Genomic DNA, 18,125 nt, shown 5'->3' on the forward strand with positions numbered 1-18,125 from the left:
CAATCATGTGCAGCCCATTGTGTAAATAATGTATATAAAGCAGATACTGTGAGGGGACATTTATTCATTCCTCCTCACCACTATGAGCTGAATAAAGAGCATGAAATCACTTTGCGACTCTGAGTATATTTCACCTCACCAGCCCCCTACTTATTGATTTTGGTCAATTGGGTTAAATTCAGCTTGCAGTTCCTTCAACTTGTTATATCTGTAATAAATGAAACCTTAATTTCAATACGGTCTCTGAGTCTTCTTACCAGGTGAAGGGGGGTATCAGCCTTGACCATTGACCATGGCAGCTGATGGTGTTGAGAACTAGAAGCCAAGGGCCAATGGCAGGCCACACGTTGCTCACCCATGTTGACTGGATTTGCCCATTCAAACTGTGTGCATAAACAGAACCCTGGTGTTTAATTCAGAACCATGCCTCCTTGTATCTCTGCTTTCTCAGATATGCTGACAGCTTTAGAGAAAAACACCTTGCAATATGGATTACCGAAGTTTCCTCTTCTCTCTCCGTTTAGCATATTTCTCTTGTAATAATCCCTGAACCTTTTGATGAACTCTCAGCAAATGGCATTCAAATAACACACACACACACACACACACACACACACACACACAAATTGTATGAAGCCTAAATTAACTTTGCTCCATACATTTCCCTGCCTAACGCTGAGGGGGTTATCATGCCCACAGTTGCTAAGCAAAGTAAAATATACAGTTTCTCAACCGAAGCGATGTCTTTTCAAGCACCCGAATAGCACTTCCACTTCAAAGAATCTCATCAGCCATATTATTCTGTCTCTTGAATTCGCCCATCTCCCTTCATAGAAGAAACAATTTGGAAGACTCACAACATAAATCAGGGGCCATGCACACAAGGGAGATCGCTGGGAAGTCAGATTTATGATTGCAGTGTGGCAAAGAAATATCTCTTGGCTGCAAAGGAAAATCAAGTATATTTGGGTATTTGCTCAGGTAAGCTGTAAGTCTAGGGATGGCGTGTATGTGTGAAGGAACCAGTCTCCTGGGAAATGTATTCACTTGTCAGTCATTGCAGAACACCCTCCTTCATTAAGGAGGGATAGCTCGGTAACTCTCACACAACACATGCAAAAGGTTCTAGGTTCAATTTGGGCAAGGATCTAAATTGGAATAGTTAGAGTAGCAATGGATCAATGGCCTTCGCACATGCACATCTAAGTCCTGCCAAATTGTTAGCTGCGTTCAAAAAATCTTGACCAATGTGATTAACATGGGGTCAGCATTACTATTTGATATTAACCAGGCAGAGGGCCTTCTCGGTAGTGGCGCCCACCCTATGGAACACCCTCCCATCAGATTTCAAGGAAATGAACAAATATCTGACTTTTAGAAGACATCTGAAGGCAGCCCTGTTTAGGGAAGTTTTTAATCTTTGATGTTTCATTTTGTTTTTAATATTCTGATGGGAACTGCCCAGAGTGGGCGGGTATAAATTATTATTATTATTATTATTATTATTATTATTATTATTTCTCTTTATTAACCCTAATAACATTTATTATAAAAAAATAAATTGGACTCTCTGCTGCTGCTTTGGATCTACACTTTAATGTTTGTCTTACATTATTTCTGATTGCTGTCTTGTGCTTTTCTTATGATGAATACAGTTGCATCTTACACGTATCTGTTATGATGAATGAAATAAAAATGTCATTTTGTGTCATTTTGTGTCATTTTGGGGTAGCGTGAAACTTTGGGGAACTTGGAATCGCTTCTTTTCATCCTCCTTTTCACACAGAGGCTCTTACTAGACTCCAAGCTAGAGCTCCTCAGCAAAAAAGAAAGAAAGAAAGGTCATATATAAAAGCAGTAGATGCAGTAGCAATAAAGTAAATGTAGCAGCAATAAAATGTTGCAGGGCCAGTTCTCCCATTAGGCAGGTGCCCCAGGCAATTGATTTTAGATGTCACGAAAGGGGAGCAAATTGTTAGTCATTTAATTTATTTTTATTGCGTTTTTATGGTAAAGAGGGGCTACAAAAGAAACCTGCTTTGGGGGTTTTCTGCCCCAGGTGCTATAATAACTTGGCTGGCCTTGGGCATGATGCTCTTTGACTTTGTGAGGTGGACTTGTGTCACATGCATAAATCATTTCTACTTGTTTGCACTCTGAGCATTTCTTGGTCAATGAAGGAGCGCAGTGTGGGTCGGACATCCCTTTTTACAGAGGTGCCTGTTCAGTTCTGATCCAACTCTATGATCCAACTCCAGCTGTGTATCCACAGTATTTATTTGAAATATTAGACTTCCTGAAGAGCTTTGAAGTTTGGCTTTGGCAAGAATGCAGACCTCTGGCAGGCGTTGTGTCACTGGGACGAATGCAAGGAAGTGGGAACTGCTGGGTCAGTAAAATTGCATATTTGGGAGGGGGCAGGAAGCTCAGTGTGACAAGGCTCAAAGAGCAGCTAATTGAGAAAGACTGGATTGCTGGCATTCAGGAAGTATGAAAGAGAGTCTTAGCCAAAAAACCATGACACAGAACAGGTTGCTGGTATGTTTCTTGTGAGTGTGTGTATGCAGCAGCACATTCAATTAAAAATAAGTAATGGGCAAGGAATCCCAGCTATTCATCATCATCATCATCAAACCTTTATTGGCAGCACATACAAACATTCAGAATAAATAGGCCAGTGAGATCTCATTGCCATTTCAACAGTACAGTCATTTGCCAAAGGGAAGAAGAGGCGAGCAATCTATTTCATCTCTGTGGGACTCCAGCAAGGGCAGGATCCTGTAGCGTACTCTGGCGGCAAAAAATCAAATAAAGGAACTTAGCTACTGTCTTGGTGAGCTCCTGGTCTCTCCCCTATAATAAGAAGCGCATAACCTCCTTCTCTGGTTTCCATGTTGGGATGCAGTGGTACCTCGGGTTAAGTACTTAATTCGTTCCGGAGGTCCGTACTTAACCTGAAACTGTTCTTAACCTGAAGCACCACTTTAGCCAATGGGGCTTCCTGCTGCTGCGTTGCCGGAGCACTATTTCTGTTCTCATCCTGAAGCAAAGTTATTAACCTGAGGTACTATTTCTGGGTTAGCGGAGTCTGTAAACTGAAGCGTATGTAACCTGAAGCGTATGTAACCCGAGGTACCACTGTACATAGATGGTCTAGAAATTGTTGGCGGAGATCATCATACATTTTACGTTTAAGGGCCATGTGAGCTAGAGTTTCCACCAGGTGGGCATCGCATGGGCAGATCCTGTCCCCTTCTGCCATACCCGTGAACCCCAAAGGAGGTTAGAAGGATTACAATTGAACCTAGCCAGCGAAAAAGCCCTTCTTTCTTGCGGGTTAAACAGAAATTGTAAATAATTAAGGTTAAATTCCTGCACCCAAGAGAGTCGAAAATAAAGAGGGGAACATGTTTTTTCCACAGCTGAGATTAGTTCCTGGCAATCTATGTCCCACAGCCTAGTTTTTAACATGGCCTTGACAATTGGGAAAGCCACAGCACCCAGCAGGGAAGGAGTCTGACAGAACTTCGCTAAGTAAAGTATCTTTGTCTGCTGAAAAACAAATGTTTAGCCAGCATAAAAGAAAACTCATCCAGGCAACTGTCTCTAGCTTATGTTGGCCTCCCTCTAAACACAGGGCTGCGTAAGGTACGCAGCGTGGGACAGCGAAAATCTTAAACAGAAAGGCTGCCTGCACTCATTCCAATGACTGAGTAAACCCTGATCTCAGCTATTGCAACTACCCAGCAAAGCTTTTGGGAAACTAGGAGTAGCATTTGAATAATCCAGTATATATAAAAACCAATCCGTGAAGCAGAATGCAAGTATTCTGCACTTTTTCCAACATACGTTACCAAAAATGCACCGGGGTGAATAAAAATAAATAAATAAATAAATAAATAAATAAATAAAAATTTATTTATACCCCGCCTACCCCAGCCGAAGCCGGGCTCAGAGCAGTTTTGAGAAGTTCTTCAAAGCATGCGCCTTCATTGCTCCTGGGAAAAGTCCGTGTTCAAGCCATTGCAGGCTCCCACCGCTAAGACAAATGTCATAGTTTGGATTCCAGAAGCCACTTTGTGGACCAGCTTCAGTGAAATAAGATTTCCGCCTCCAAATACTTCCATCTAAGGCGGGAATGGTCAATTTCTTGAACTGGTTTCACATACTCACATCCACTCTAAAGGAAAGGAGAATCCTCTGGATTTCAATTCCTGATGGGAGGAGTAAACCTAACCAGATTACAAGTGAGAAGTGCTGTGCCCGAACTTAGCACGAGGGCAAATTGTGTGCAAAATTCAGCTCACTGCCAGCATGGGGGAATCTCAGGCACTAGCCTGGGACCTATCCTTGATGCTTGTCCTCCTGCCCCCCCCGGGGCATACAAAGTGGGGGGCAGATGGGGCAGGCCACCCCAGGTGCCACTCTGAGGGGAGGACAAGATGGCCCCTGCCTCCCCCAAGCTGTAGAGCGGCCGAGGGCATGCACAGTCAGTACGGGCGCCACTCATGTGGCATCTGGACAGGCTGCCACTCTCGCGTGCAGTCCATACGGGCATTCGTAAGGGATGCCGCGCATGCGCAGTCTGTATAGGATGCCGCACATGACACTCTGTATGGGATGCTGCGCATGCACAGTCCGTACAGGATGCCGCACATGCGCAGTCTGTACAGGATGCTGCATGTTCGCAGTCCGTACAGACGACATGCGTGTACCACCGGGCGGTTTGCCCCACCCCTCAGCGTCCCGCCCCAAGTGACAGAGAGGGTTCCTCCGCCACTGCCCCCCCCCTTTAAAAAATCCCAGTGCTCGAAATCAGCATTGGATAGCTGATTTGGGGAGCCACCAGTTTTGTTTCCCATAGCAATGCTCCCTTGGGAACACTGGGGAAATTTTAGATGACTGCCTGACATCAGCAAGTAAATGTGTCAGGTCTTAGCAGCACAGAAGGGTCTCCTCAAACCTGCATCCAGTCTGTCCCAACTGAATCGAAGGTATCAGATAATTATGTAAGCAGAGTTTCTCTTTCCATCTTCAGAACTTTCCGTTGTTGTGCATTTGCTCGTCTGATTTTGAATGCCAAATTCAGGGGGCACACAAGACTTCAAAAAATGCAGTTCGGCTTTTATTTACGTAAGATCATTGCTGGATATTATGGAAAGGTCCCCCAAACCCAAGCATCATTTATCCGTTACAAGTCTTCTATGACAAAATGCATTCTGCATGCAGTCAACCTATCACGGAATGCCCAAATTAATTAGTCCATTTAATGACTCAAAAACTGCTGGTGATGCTTCATTTGCAAGAACAAATGATTTTTTTTTTTAAGTACAAAAAGAGGACACCTGAGTCATTTGCACTTTTCTTCAGTCTCCTGCTTCTACATAATATCTGAAGCCCCTGCACAGTTTTTCTCCCACACTGCTTGGCTATTTGAGTTGATCTTCCCAGTGTTGGCTCTACAATGTGACAAAGTTTTGGAAGGATGCAGAAAGGAACGGAAATGATAAGATTACAGAATTGTTATGTACTGAAGTTTTCACCCTGGGCCAGCAGGGGGATACTGTAGATAGTTTTGCAAATAAGGGATCGAAAGTGACGTTCAGTGATTGGATAGTTTAAGAAAATTGTTACAATTACGTTGTACTGGAGCTCTATATAAGCAGGCTGACTGAACCCTTCAGTTCAGTTCTGTCCTGGCCTGTGAATAAACAAGAGCTGTTTGAAGAATCGCTATGTCGTCTGATGTGTTCACCCACAACTTAACATGAATTACTTTGGAATATGAGGGGAGAGGAGGAGGAGAAATCCCAATCAAATGGGTAGAGTGTTTACTTGAGGGGTGTGGAGTGGACGATGTCCACTGTGCCTTGCAAAATTTAACCGGGCTGTATATTAGCTGAGAAGATTTTATTGTGCTTTTGTTGTTGTTGTTTAGTCGTTTAGTTGTGTCTGACTCTTCGTGACCCCATGGACCAGAACACGCCAGGCACTCCTGTCTTCCACTGCTTCCCTCAGTTTGGTCAAACGCATGTTGGTAGCTTTGAGAACACAGTCCAACCATCTCATCCTCTGTCGTCCCCTTCTCCTTGTGCCCTCCATCTTTCCCAACATCAGGGTCTTTTCCAGGGAGTCTTCTCTTCTCATGAGGTGGCCAAAATACTGGAGCCTCAGCTTCAGGATCTGTCCTTCCAGTGAGCACTCAGGGCTGATTTCCTTCAGAATGGACAGGTTTGATCTTCTTGCAGTCCATGGGACTCTCAAGGGTCTCCTCCAACACCATAATTCAATAATTTATTGTGCTAGTGTATTTCAAAATGGCTCACATTAGGCAATGTAATTGTAACTGTATTGGTCTCTCCAAATAAAGAGAAAATTGTTTATTGGCTAGATGAATTGTAATCTATGTGAATATGTTCTGTGCAAACTGGGATTTATTCATCATTTTTAACAACATTTTTCAGCCCTGTCGCAAATGTCTCTTTTTTTCAATTCTTTCTCCTTGAGATAATATTCACTTCCCTGTTACCTTGCCCTCAGTGATGTCATCACCACGCTGGATCCGACTGGCTATATTCTATATGACTTCATTCTATATGGTCACTTATTAGGTCAAATAACTTGCAACTAATCCCGAAAGGAGGCAAAAGAGAAATAGCTACAGAAGAAATGGTATCGAACAGTAGAACAGTAGACTTCTTTTTTTTAAAGGAGGTATAGTCATACAATGTATAGTCTTACTCAGTTACAATAAATATTTTGTACCCAAAAGGGAGAAATGGAGAAAATTCAGCTCAACCAAATAAGGCTACAGCTTATTTTTTTTACACACAGTGCCTTAAAAAGAGACGAATGAACTTTGGGGGGCGGGACTATAAATATAACTATTTTAATATAAAAATGAATTATATAAATATATTTTTAAAAATTAGTGTTGTTGCTCCAGCTCTCTAGAATCAATTGCTAGTCCAAATCAGACATGCATCTAGTATGATGTTTAGAAGCCTACTGAAGACACAACCTAGTCATTTGTGGAAGATCAATTTTATATCTGATGGAGTTGCTTTGTTCTTTTTAGAGTTTGTATGAATGGTTTTATTGTTTTTAGAACTCGCACCTGTGTTTTATTCTGCTTTTATCATGCACACTGATTCAGTGGCTTTCTGCTGTGAAGTGGTCTATAAATCGGCATAATAATAATTCTTAAAATCTAGAAATAAACTTTGTTTAAGTGTAACTCTGCACAGAAGCAAAGGCAAGTTAAAGGAGAAGGAAATGCTCCATCTACATTTACAGTGCTCTGTTTTTCTACATTTTCTTCCATACCCACATAAAACTCCACACAGACACCAGAGAAGGGTTTGAGTGCAAAAATTGGACCAGCATGATCTAGTGCACACAATATTGGGTATGCCTCTAGATCAGAACTTTCCAAACTGTGTATCACAACATGTTAGTGTGTCGCTGGACAGGGTTAGGTTAACCTCCGATCTGCTAGTAAAACTGAATTGCCGTGTCACAAAATGATGCAAAATTGAGCTACTGTGTCGCGAAATGATGCATGTCCAAAAAGTGTGTCACCATCTTGAAAAGTTTGGAAAGCTCTGCTCTAGATGACCTCAGTCCAGTTTTGTCCTTCGTCATGAACCCTTAAACACAGCACTGCGTATATCAATACTACAGACTTAAACTGCTTTAATCAGTGCTTTTTTGTATGATTATATTCACCAGTACTGTCACCTCTTTTTGCTGTACATGGCAGCCATTTTGTGCTGGCACCCACAGCACTTTTGTGAAGACATGAGTAACAGAAGCTACTCAGGGGGTTTTTTTAACCAAAAAAGGTACTGCCTTTAATAGTAACTTACATACGTTTCTGAATGCAATTCAAAGTGTTGGTGCTGACCTTGAAAGCCCTAAATGGCCTCACCCCAGTATACCTGAAGGAGCGTCTCCACCCCCATCGTTCAGCCCAGACACTGAGGTCCAGCTCCGAGGGCCTTCTGGCGGTTCCCTCACTGCGAGAAGTGAGGTTATAGGGAACCAGGCAGTGGGCCTTCTTGGTAGTGGCACCCGACCTGTGGAACGCCCTCCCACCAGATGTCAAGGAGATAAACAACTATCTGACTTTTAGAAGACATCTGAAGGCAACCATGTTTAGGGAAGTTTTTAATGTTTGATGTTTTATTGTGTTTTTAATATACTGTTGGGAGCCACCCAAAGTAACTGGGGAAACCCAGCCAGATGGTTGGGGTAGAAATAATAAATTATTATTATATTATATTTCCCAGAGAACATTGGGAAGGGTAGCTCTCCAAGGAGTACGGCTCACCAAAGTACAGTTACCTGAATTCTTGTGGGGAGGAAGCATAGCTGTCAACTTACAGATTTGAAAATAAGGGACCAGCAGCCTTGAAAATAAGGGACCAGCAGCCAAAATAAGGGACCTGCAACCTCACCTGTTCCAGGCACTCCAGTCTTCCTGTCCTCCTGCAGTCTGGTCAAACTCATGCTGGTAGCTTCGAGAACACCGTCCAACCAACTTTGTAACCAGAGGTTCAACTGAATAGAATCTGAATCACATGCACCACAAGGCCTATGCAGCCTCAACTTAAGATGGCTCCCCAGCCTGGCTTTGCACTGCAAAGTTTGCAGCAGCATGTGCAACAAAATGGCGTCCAGCATTCAAAAACCCCCTCAGCTTGCATTAACTAGCCACACACAAGGCATTCAAGCTCCACACCCCAGTCCTTCTTAGACTTCTTATTGGGTGAGCAACACAGCCAAGCAACACAGTTGGAGCCTCCCTCCTCCCTGGCCGGCCGGGAGGGAGGGAGAGGAGCTGCTTCCTTTGATATTTAAGGGACATCATTTAAGGGACATTTAAGGGACATCCATCAATAAGGGACAGCAGCGGGACATGGTGCTGGAAGAAGGGACTGTCCCTTCAAATAAGGGACACTTGACAGCTATGGGAGGAAGTTGATACACAATTTAGCATGTTTAAGATAACTATGTATATCTCTGGTCAGCCTTGCAGGGGGTGTTGAAAGCGTAAATATTATACCACGAATGGATTTTGCAAATTAAGGGTGCTATCTGATTAAGGCATACAGCCTTTGAAATCAGTGAACTCAAGTTAGTACAGTGGTACCTCGGGTTAAGAACTTAATTTTTTCTGGAGGTCCGTTCTTAACCTGAAACTGTTCTTAACCTGAGGTACCACTTTAGCTAATGGGGCCTCCTGCTGCTGCGCTGCCGGAGCACTATTTCTGTTCTCATCCTGAAGCAAAGTTATTAACCTGAGGTACTATTTCTGGGTTAGCGGAGTCTGTAACCTGAAGCGTCTGTAACCTGAAGCGTATGTAACCCGAGGTACCACTGTAGTGGCTAATTTAAGTCCATTAATTTCAACGGTTCTACTTTGAATATGACTTGACCACTCACCAAGTGTAAACCCAACAGAAAAATTATATCCAAATGCTGTTTGCCAAAAGGAAGGTTGTGTGCACACTAGACATTTAGAGTGTGTGCGCGCACACACACAGGATCCTGGGAACTGTTAGTATACCCCTCACATAGCTACAATGTACAGCACCCTTAAAAGAACTATGGGAATAAAGGAAGCATTAAAACAGGGGTCAACAAACTTTTTCAGCAGGGGGCCAGTCCACTGTCCCTCAGACCTTGTGGGGGGCCAGACTATATTTTGAAGGAAAAAATGAATTCCTATGCCCCACAAATAACCCAGAGATGCATTTTAAATAAAAGCACACATTCTACTGCAGGCCCCACAAATAACCCAGAGATGCATTTTTATTTAGGGACACATTCTACTCATGTAAAAACACACTGATTCTCGGACTGTCTGCAGGCCGGATTTAGAAGGCAATTGGGCCTGATCCAGCCTTAGTTTGCCTACCCATGCATTAAAAGAATCATAAAGTGGGGAAAACCTATGAGTGAGAGAGAAGGCACTGTGGCTTTAAAAAAACAAAAAAGAGCTACAAGCATTCAGAAACCTTGTTTATACTTTTCCTCAGGGAGCCAACATCTCCTGCAGATCCATCTCCCCAAGCCCCATGCTGGGTAATTGACTGGAATGCAGACTTTGAGAGAAGAACGCCATCTAGTGAGAAAAGCCCCCAAATTCTGAGGCATTGCTTTGATGCCTGCCCTATCACACCAGCAAGACCTGACAGGAGGAATGAGACAATGGAACTGCCGTTTTTAACACTATAGGAAGAGAGAAAGCCAAAAAAAGGGAAGGGGGGAAATCATTTCAACGCAATAGCACTTCTAAATACCCATTGCACGTTAGATAAACAAAGTCAGTTTCCCCCTTATATCCTGCTCTGTGGATTTATTTTCCTTTCTGGAAAAAGAGAGAGAAGAGGAATAGGCATGATAGATACCAGAATCTAAATGTCTGGGCTCCAAGAAGCACTCTGAGAGAACTATCCTTCGTATCAGAGGAGAGAGAAAAATTGATCTACCCTTTTCTCAAGGATTGGGTGGGGGGGGGAAAATATATGCAGAGCAATATTTGCATTCATCAAATGAGGAACCGGCTGCATTGTTGAATGTACAAGAGTGGTGCCCTTTGTTCCATTTTCATTTTTATTTTTTCTCTTTCATTACACTAAAGCAGCCAAGTTTGAGGAAAGCTACTCACCGTCGCCCGAAAACACACAAAAAGAATAATCTACAGCTTGCTCCGTCAAGTGTCTCAAGATTCCTTTAATTACTGGAGTGCCAAAGTGTTTAAATGAAGCTTCCTTCCTCTCGGATGCACACCATCAAGGCACAGTAATAATAATAAAAAAATCAATAAGCTTCATTTGATGTTTCTCATCCAGCTTCTATCTGCTATATTTCCAGGCCCTAAAGGTAAAGATAAAGGTACCCCTGCCCGTACGGGCCAGTCTTGCCAGACTCTAGGGTTGTGCGCTCATCTCACTCTATAGGCCGGGAGCCAGCGCTGTCCGCAGACACTTCCGGGTCACGTGGCCAGCGTGACAAGCTGCATCTGGCGAGCCAGGGCAGCACACGGAACGCCGTTTACCTTCCCGCTGGTAAGCGGTCCCTATTTATCTACTTGCACCCGGAGGTGCTTTCGAACTGCTAGGTTGGCAGGCGCTGGGACTGAACGACGGGAGCGCACCCCGCTGTGGGGATTCGAACCGCCAACCATGCGATCGGCAAGTCCTAGGCGCTGAGGTTTTACCCACAGCGCCACCCGCGTTCCAGGCACTATTTGCCTTCAAATGGGCAGTGCCTGTACACACATAAAAATACAACTTAGCAAGGAGAGATGTTTGCCATTGCAAATCCTTTTTCCTGCACATCAGAGGCTGGCTCTTCAGGTATGTTTCGGCCAGTGTTGGAGAACCTGAGACCCTCCAGGTGTTTTTTGATGACATCACCCCTGACCATTGGTCATCATGGATCAGGCTGGTGGGAACAGATGTCAAACAATATCTGGCAGGCTACAGATTCCCCTGATTTATAGTGTTGGACCCAACATCAAGGAACCTACCAATCGAGTGTGGTGGCTAACCAATCAAACCCACCCACAACCAGTCTCCAGGTCTCACCGCAACATGTGCCCTCTTTTAGGGAGGACACGATTTATTATGTTAGAAGCTGTCCAGAGTGGCTGGGGCAACCCATTCAGATGTGTGGGGTATAAATAGTAAAAAAAATTAATTATGGAATGGGACATTCCTATTTCCATCAGATAAATGTTGAAGGGTAGCTGTGTGACTCACATCGCTTTCTGCTGGAATGCTTTCCAAAGGCCTCACTTTCCAAAGGCCTCACTCTGGTGATAGCTCCTCTGAGACAGTCAGTTCCAAGCGCCTTTATCTACAGCTGCAATTCAAACTCTGCCTAGCTGGAAGTAAGCCAGGATTCTCACATACCTGGAGAGCTTCAGTCTGATACCTTGCCGGATCTGAGGGCAAGCACAGCATCGAGTTTCCCCTCTCCATAATGTGCACTGCAGCACCCCATGGCTTGGCATACTTCTCTACCTCTAGCCAGTGATGTGGAGTCAGAGTTGCGCATCGGCAAAGCATATTCGTATCTCTGCACAAGGCTGATTTCTCCTACATTGTTGCAGATGAGAAGAGGAGAGCTCAGCCTGCGCTTTCCCTGGGAACTGAAGTTAGGGGAGTCAAAAATTCAGGGGTTTACAGTGTTATAAGAATTTTAAGGTCTCAAATATAGAATAAATATTCATAAATGCACACATATCTAAATATATGAACCATGTGTCTGAAATAGTACGGGAGAGCAATCCTGAAGCCATTTTGACTCTCCCAAATATTCCTCTGCAGTAAGGGAGGCAAATGAGGAAAGCCTTCCCAATGTCTTTTCACTTACAAATCCTGTCTTTTTTAAATTAAATTTTTAAATATAATTTTTATTAAATTTTCATATTTTTCCTTTGTCACATTCATATCAAATCATAGCATCACATACAACTTTGCTCATACTGAGCATTGACTCCCCCTCCTCCCACTCCCTGGCTTTCTTAAACAATACAAATCCTGCCTTAAGGGTGTATTTGTATATGAATAGGGTGGACCTGGGACCTGGATTCAGGAACTAAAATATTAACTATCGCAAAAGAATAGCCAGGCTGCCTGGGTAATGCAATCAGTGACCATTATCAGGTATCCTGATTTCTGCTGTAGACCGCCTTTTATTGTAGACCACCTCCTTCTGTGATGTATGTATAATGTTTAAGGGGGTAGTGGTCTTGGGCTACAGGGTGAGCACCATTGTTCACTCCCTCCTGCGTGTGGTTAGTGGGGACCCTGTTGCAACAGTTCCTTGAATAAAGATCAGGCTTACTAGATGCTTTGCTTTTCAATTAATCCTGGTTGGCCTCTGTTATTTCTCCTACCAATATATATTCCTCCTACCACTTAAGGACTCCATATGGGCTGTCGAATATCCCATAAGGGAAAAGGAGCAGTTTTTTTAAAATATAACAACAGCTTGAAGGCTCTAGTCCATGGGCTGGATCCGGCCCAATCGCCTTCTAAACCCGGCCCGCGGACGGTCCAGGAATCAGCATGTTTTTACATGAGTAGAATGTGTCCTTTTATTTAAAATGCATCTCTGGGTTATTTGTGGGGCCTGCCTGGTTTTTTACATGAGTAGAATGTGTGCTTTTAAATAATAATAATAATAATAATAATAATAATAATATCTTTATTGTCATTGCCCCCTTCGGGGACAACGAAATTACTTGACTGCTCCATAAAAACACTAATTAATCAATACAGTATAATACAGCAAGGGAGATTAGATGACTTTCAAAGTCCGGGCTTCCCATTCAGGGCCGAGATCGCTCTGGAGAAGAAGCTGTTCTTAAGACAGCTCGTTCTTGTCTTCATCGTCCTGTATCTCCGTCCCGACGGCAAGAGCTCGAAGAGACAGTGACCAGGATGCGATGGATCTTTTACTATGTCCAGTGCCTTCCTATGGCACCTTGTGGCATAAATCTGCTCTAAGGTAGAGAGTGGGCAGCCAACAATGCTCTCTGGGTTATTTGTGGGGCATAGGAATTCGTTCTCCCCCCCCCCCCGATAAAAAATAGTCCAGCCCCCCACAAGGTCTGAGGGACAGTGGACCGGCCCCCTGCTGAAAAAGCTTGCTGACGCCTGCTCTAGTCTATCTCCTTGCAATGAGGAAATGTGAGTTGTACGATACCACGGCAAACAATGGATATGTTTCCCAACTGCAACAGTTTCATTAGATCTAACTTATGTTTTAATATTATCACACAAATTAAAGCTAGCTGCATCTACATCCTTCTGGGTTTCTAGCAGTAATTTCCCACAACTCTGTTAATTAACTTCCCAAATGCAAGGCATTCATATTCAGAGGCTTCTCGTGAATCCAGTAGTTCCAGCCCTTATTTATTTCCTGCGCCTTTCTACCAACGCACTTCACGCTTTAAAAGAACGACTAAACTTACATAGCCATTTAATTAGGCAATATGAAAAGGGCAGAAATGACAGGAAGGGAAAAGGGAAATAGTCAAAATAAGGTATGCTGGCCACTCCATGAGACAGTGGCAGTAGGTCCTAGTTAGGCTGCTGTCTCACCTTTGTTAAGTATAATGGTTTAATTGAAGTGAAATGAGAATGTCTAAATGTGTATTGGTGAATCCTCATGGGGATTTTCCATGAGGCTATATTGAAAGCAAGAAGATCTCACTGAGCTATAACTAGTGTTTATGGAAGACAATCTTACTCGGCTACGAGTGATCGCCAAAGAAGAAAATATTTCTTTAAGTAGTCTGACAGCCATTCTTCCCTAAAGTAATAAAACTTGTATAGCACTTGCGAATCTCCAAAGTTGAACTAGTTGAAGGAAGGTAGAAAATGTGAAAATAATCCTCCCATCAGATGTCAAGGAAATAAACAACTGACTTTTAGAAGACACCTGAAGGCAGCCCTGTTTAGGGAAGTTTTAGTGTCTGGTGTTTTATTGTTTTTTTAATATTTTGTTGGAAGCCACCCAGAGTGGCTGGGGAAACCCAGCCAGATGGGCGGGAAATAAATAAATAAATAAATAAATAAAGATAGATTACCTGTTGATTAGTTTTTCTTCTCTGTGCTGAGAGTAAACCTTTGATCATGTGATGAAGGTAAAAAGGTAACAGTAAAGGACCCCTGACAGTTAAGTCCAGTCACGAAAGACTCTGGGGTTGCAGCGCTCATCACGCTTTACAGGTCGAGAGTTAGGTATTGGGTTTATCACATTTTATGTTACATGGCGTGTTCTAACCAATCATAGAAGCGTTGGTAGACGAACGTTCTAAAGGAAGTAAACACATGTCCTTTTAACTGTCAACAGTCAGTTCATGCCTGGGATTATTATTGCGTTGTTCTGTCAGTTTGATTCTTGTGTTCCTATGAGTGAGCTGTTGTCACTGACAAATGTTGAATAAACTTAGCTGAGGAGCTTATACTGCCTTGGGCTTCTGTCTTTTTCCGAACATTTAACGTTGGCGACGAGGATGGGATAGATGAGCTCCCGCCGGCTGCCAGAGACCCAAGACCGCACCACAGCACCGCCGCCTGCCGCCTCGCAGTAAGCGCGACCTCACCGCCATGCTGGATTCAGCAAATAGTCCTGGAAACGAGACTTCGCAACCACCCACAATAGCACAGATCCGAGGATGGCTACCAGTCATAGTCGGCCACCACCAGACTTCGATATGAGCCATCCTACAGAATGGCCACAGTGGCGAACATTTAACATCGAGGGAGCCGGCGTTTGTCCACAGACAGTTTTTCCAGGTCATGTAGCCAGCATGACTAAGCCGCTTCTGGCAAACCAGAGCAGCACACGGAAACACCGTTTACCTTCCCGCCGGAGTGGTACCTATTTATCTACTTGCACTTTGATGTGCTTTCGAACTGCTAGGTTGGCAGGAGCTGGGACCAAGCAACGGGAGCTCACCCCGTCGTGGGGATTCGAACAGCCGACCTTCCGATCTGCAAGCCCCAGCCTCAGCGGTTCAGACCACAGCGCCACCCGCATCCCCGGTGATGAAGGTATTGAGTTGCGAATTCACCATCTTGAAAGGGTGGCAGCTGTTAGTCTCTCTGAAAGCTAGAGAGACAACAATGAGCTGCATAGCCAATGGTGGCTGGAATGGGGTAGTAGTGACACAGTTTAGATTTTTGGAATCTTGTTTCTAAGATGACGCTGAGCCTGTGCTGGGCAGCACAAGACATTGTATAGATATTTTGGTTGTGTCTTTGATGCTTATGTTTTGTTTCAAAGAGTTCTGCCAGTAAAAGTTTGAATAATGCTTTTACGGGCCTGGACAATTATTCATTTCCAAAAGGAGTTAATGCTTCCAGTCGCTTCAAACTGAGCGATATTAATATCTGCAACAACCTTTCTCTCTGATACAGCCAGGTGGAACAGTTGTTGGTGGAGATAATCCCTGGAGCAAAACAGTCCGTCAGTCCTTCAGCTGATATGGCTACTAGTTCTTTCACATGATTAGTCATATGGCAACTTGATTCAGACAAAATTCTGCTTGGGGATTTAAAAAAATAATACTGCTCAGCTAAAGCTGTTACAGCTGAAAGTAGAAGGAGAATGAATCCTTACTTTCATTTTAGAAACATAGCACCAAGTATGTTTCCTTCCAACTACTACTGGTGATTAGGGAAGAAAAAGAAGTTTAAGCTAAATCTTCTTTTATACATCAAATAACCTCTCCCCCCAAATTCTCTATTCTCTTCTGATTATAAAGGAGCTCTTTAGCTGGCGATACCTCTGCTGGTTCTCATGTTGAGGTTTCTAAGACAGCTGTAAAAGCTTTGTGGGTTTTATCATAGAGTTGTAAGACCCAAGCCTGTGTACTTCTACAGATGGTTTAACAAAAACACTCCTTGCCATCCCCAGTTGAAGGATTCAGTGTCGATGCTTCATTTGTCAACATCTGGACGGAATTTTCTCCATCTTCTAGTACCTTAATGGGTGAAGCGATGGATACTCACTAGAGATCGTGCATTACTGTACAGTGGTACCTCAGGTTACATACGCTTCAGGTTACATACACTTCAGGTTACAGACTCTGCTAACCCACAAATAGTGCTTCAGGTTAAGAACTTTGCTTCAGGATGAGAACAGAAATCGTGCTCCGGCAGTGCGGCGGCAGCAGGAGGCCCCATTAACTAAAGTGGTGCTTCAGGCTAAGAACAGTTTCAGGTTAAGAACGGACCTCCGGAACGAATTAAGTACTTAACCCGAGGTACCACTGTACTTCATAGACTTCAAAATGTGGTAACCCAGCCCTGTTCATGCTGGGTTCTGCTTAGTAGTACCCCAGATGGAAACCTCAAACCCCTACTCTGGAATTACCACTTCCCTCATGCTTTGTGGCAAATTGTTTTCGAAACTAGAACAAAGAAAATCTCAAAAGCAGCTTTGATTGAACAGCAGACTCCCATACCCTGAGTGGGTGTGAATTAAAGATTCTATTGGGCATGCCAAAAAACCTTGGACATGCCTAAAAGAGCTCTTTGGGTTTTAGCCTGTAGTAATAGTCTATTAGCCTGAACCCCAGTCTATAATGAGTAGCCATCGGCATTGCTCTGCCTATCTTTTAGGCTTCATTTATCATAGCACTCTGCAAGGCCAAATTACTCACTTGAAAGGCAGAAATGACCGTTTCTTCACTAATGGGTATCTCTGGGTCACCATTATAGCTAAAATCGTCTAAATAATGCTCATCCATGCAACTTTTATGAATGTGCACGCCCTAATTCTGTGACCACCTTTCTTCTGAATAGAAGTTAGAGGACAGGACATCTCAATGGACAGAAAATCTGGGTTCAAGGCACAGCTCACCATGGCATAAATGGGCATGAATGTATAGCAGGGCTCTGGGTAAATGAAGATGGCTGAGTTTTCGGTGGCACTGCACTTTGCAATATACCCAGCAGCTGCCCTCTAAGCAAAGGGTTTTTTAAAAGGGAGAAAGGGGCAGCTGATCAGGTTCCCAGCACAGAAAAGCTGAAGTTTAGGCCTTCTGGGTACCATTGTTAATAGCATCCCTGCCTGGAACTTGTCTGACTTAGGTGGGCATGAGGATGCTGTGACTCTCAAGATGTTGCTGGAGTGAAACTCTCATCATCTCCACCCATTGGCCATGCTGACAGTGGATGATGGGAGTTGAAAGCCCACAATATCTAGAGTGCCACAGCTTCCCAATCTTTGCTGTGAGTTTTGGCTCTCTGCTTCTCTGTCTGGTCCAGTTTACCTGGCTTTGAAGGTAGTGGCCTTGCTTAGGAGATCTCGCTGAGACCACCATTTAGTTGGGAGTAAGGTCTACTGTTTTTCCTATTATTTTGGTCCTAGAAATATATCCCTACTGTTGATATGCATTATCTGCAGGTTGCTTAATCTTAGCATACATTTATTAGTATGACATCATTTGATTAACCTATCCATTCTTGTACAACTATTCATTTATTTAAAAATATCTCAGTACGTCTTGCAATTGTTAGTGAATTATCTTGAAACTTAATTTTATTGGATCTTTTTATTGGATTTGTATGGCGCTTTCAGCATACTTAACC

At 43.5% G+C, this 18,125-nt stretch overlaps 2 long non-coding RNA genes across 3 annotated transcripts in view; one reads left to right on the forward strand and one right to left on the reverse strand.

The window, feature by feature from the left end:
- Positions 1 to 2,659: 2,659 nt before the first annotated feature.
- On the reverse strand, positions 2,660 to 14,766 carry LOC308486778. 2 transcript variants are annotated; one of them, XR_013991299.1, is made up of 3 exons: positions 14,612 to 14,766; positions 11,772 to 12,163; positions 2,660 to 2,790 (listed from the first exon to the last, which is right to left on the reverse strand). It is a non-coding gene; the product is annotated as an uncharacterized lncRNA (long non-coding RNA). The 2 variants fall into 2 exon arrangements; XR_013991300.1 differs by having other exon boundaries at positions 2,673 to 2,790; positions 10,676 to 12,163.
- A 152-nt stretch (positions 14,767 to 14,918) lies between these two features.
- Positions 14,919 to 18,125, forward strand: part of LOC308486784 — a 40,219-nt gene continuing 37,012 nt past the window's right edge. The window contains exon 1 of the long non-coding RNA XR_013991306.1: positions 14,919 to 15,581. This is a non-coding gene — a long non-coding RNA (uncharacterized lncRNA). The remainder of the gene's footprint in view (positions 15,582 to 18,125) is intronic.

The sequence above is a fragment of the Podarcis pityusensis genome (genome assembly GCF_964106645.2).
Source record: "Podarcis pityusensis genome assembly, chromosome: 10".
Taxonomy (NCBI): domain Eukaryota; kingdom Metazoa; phylum Chordata; class Lepidosauria; order Squamata; family Lacertidae; genus Podarcis; species Podarcis pityusensis.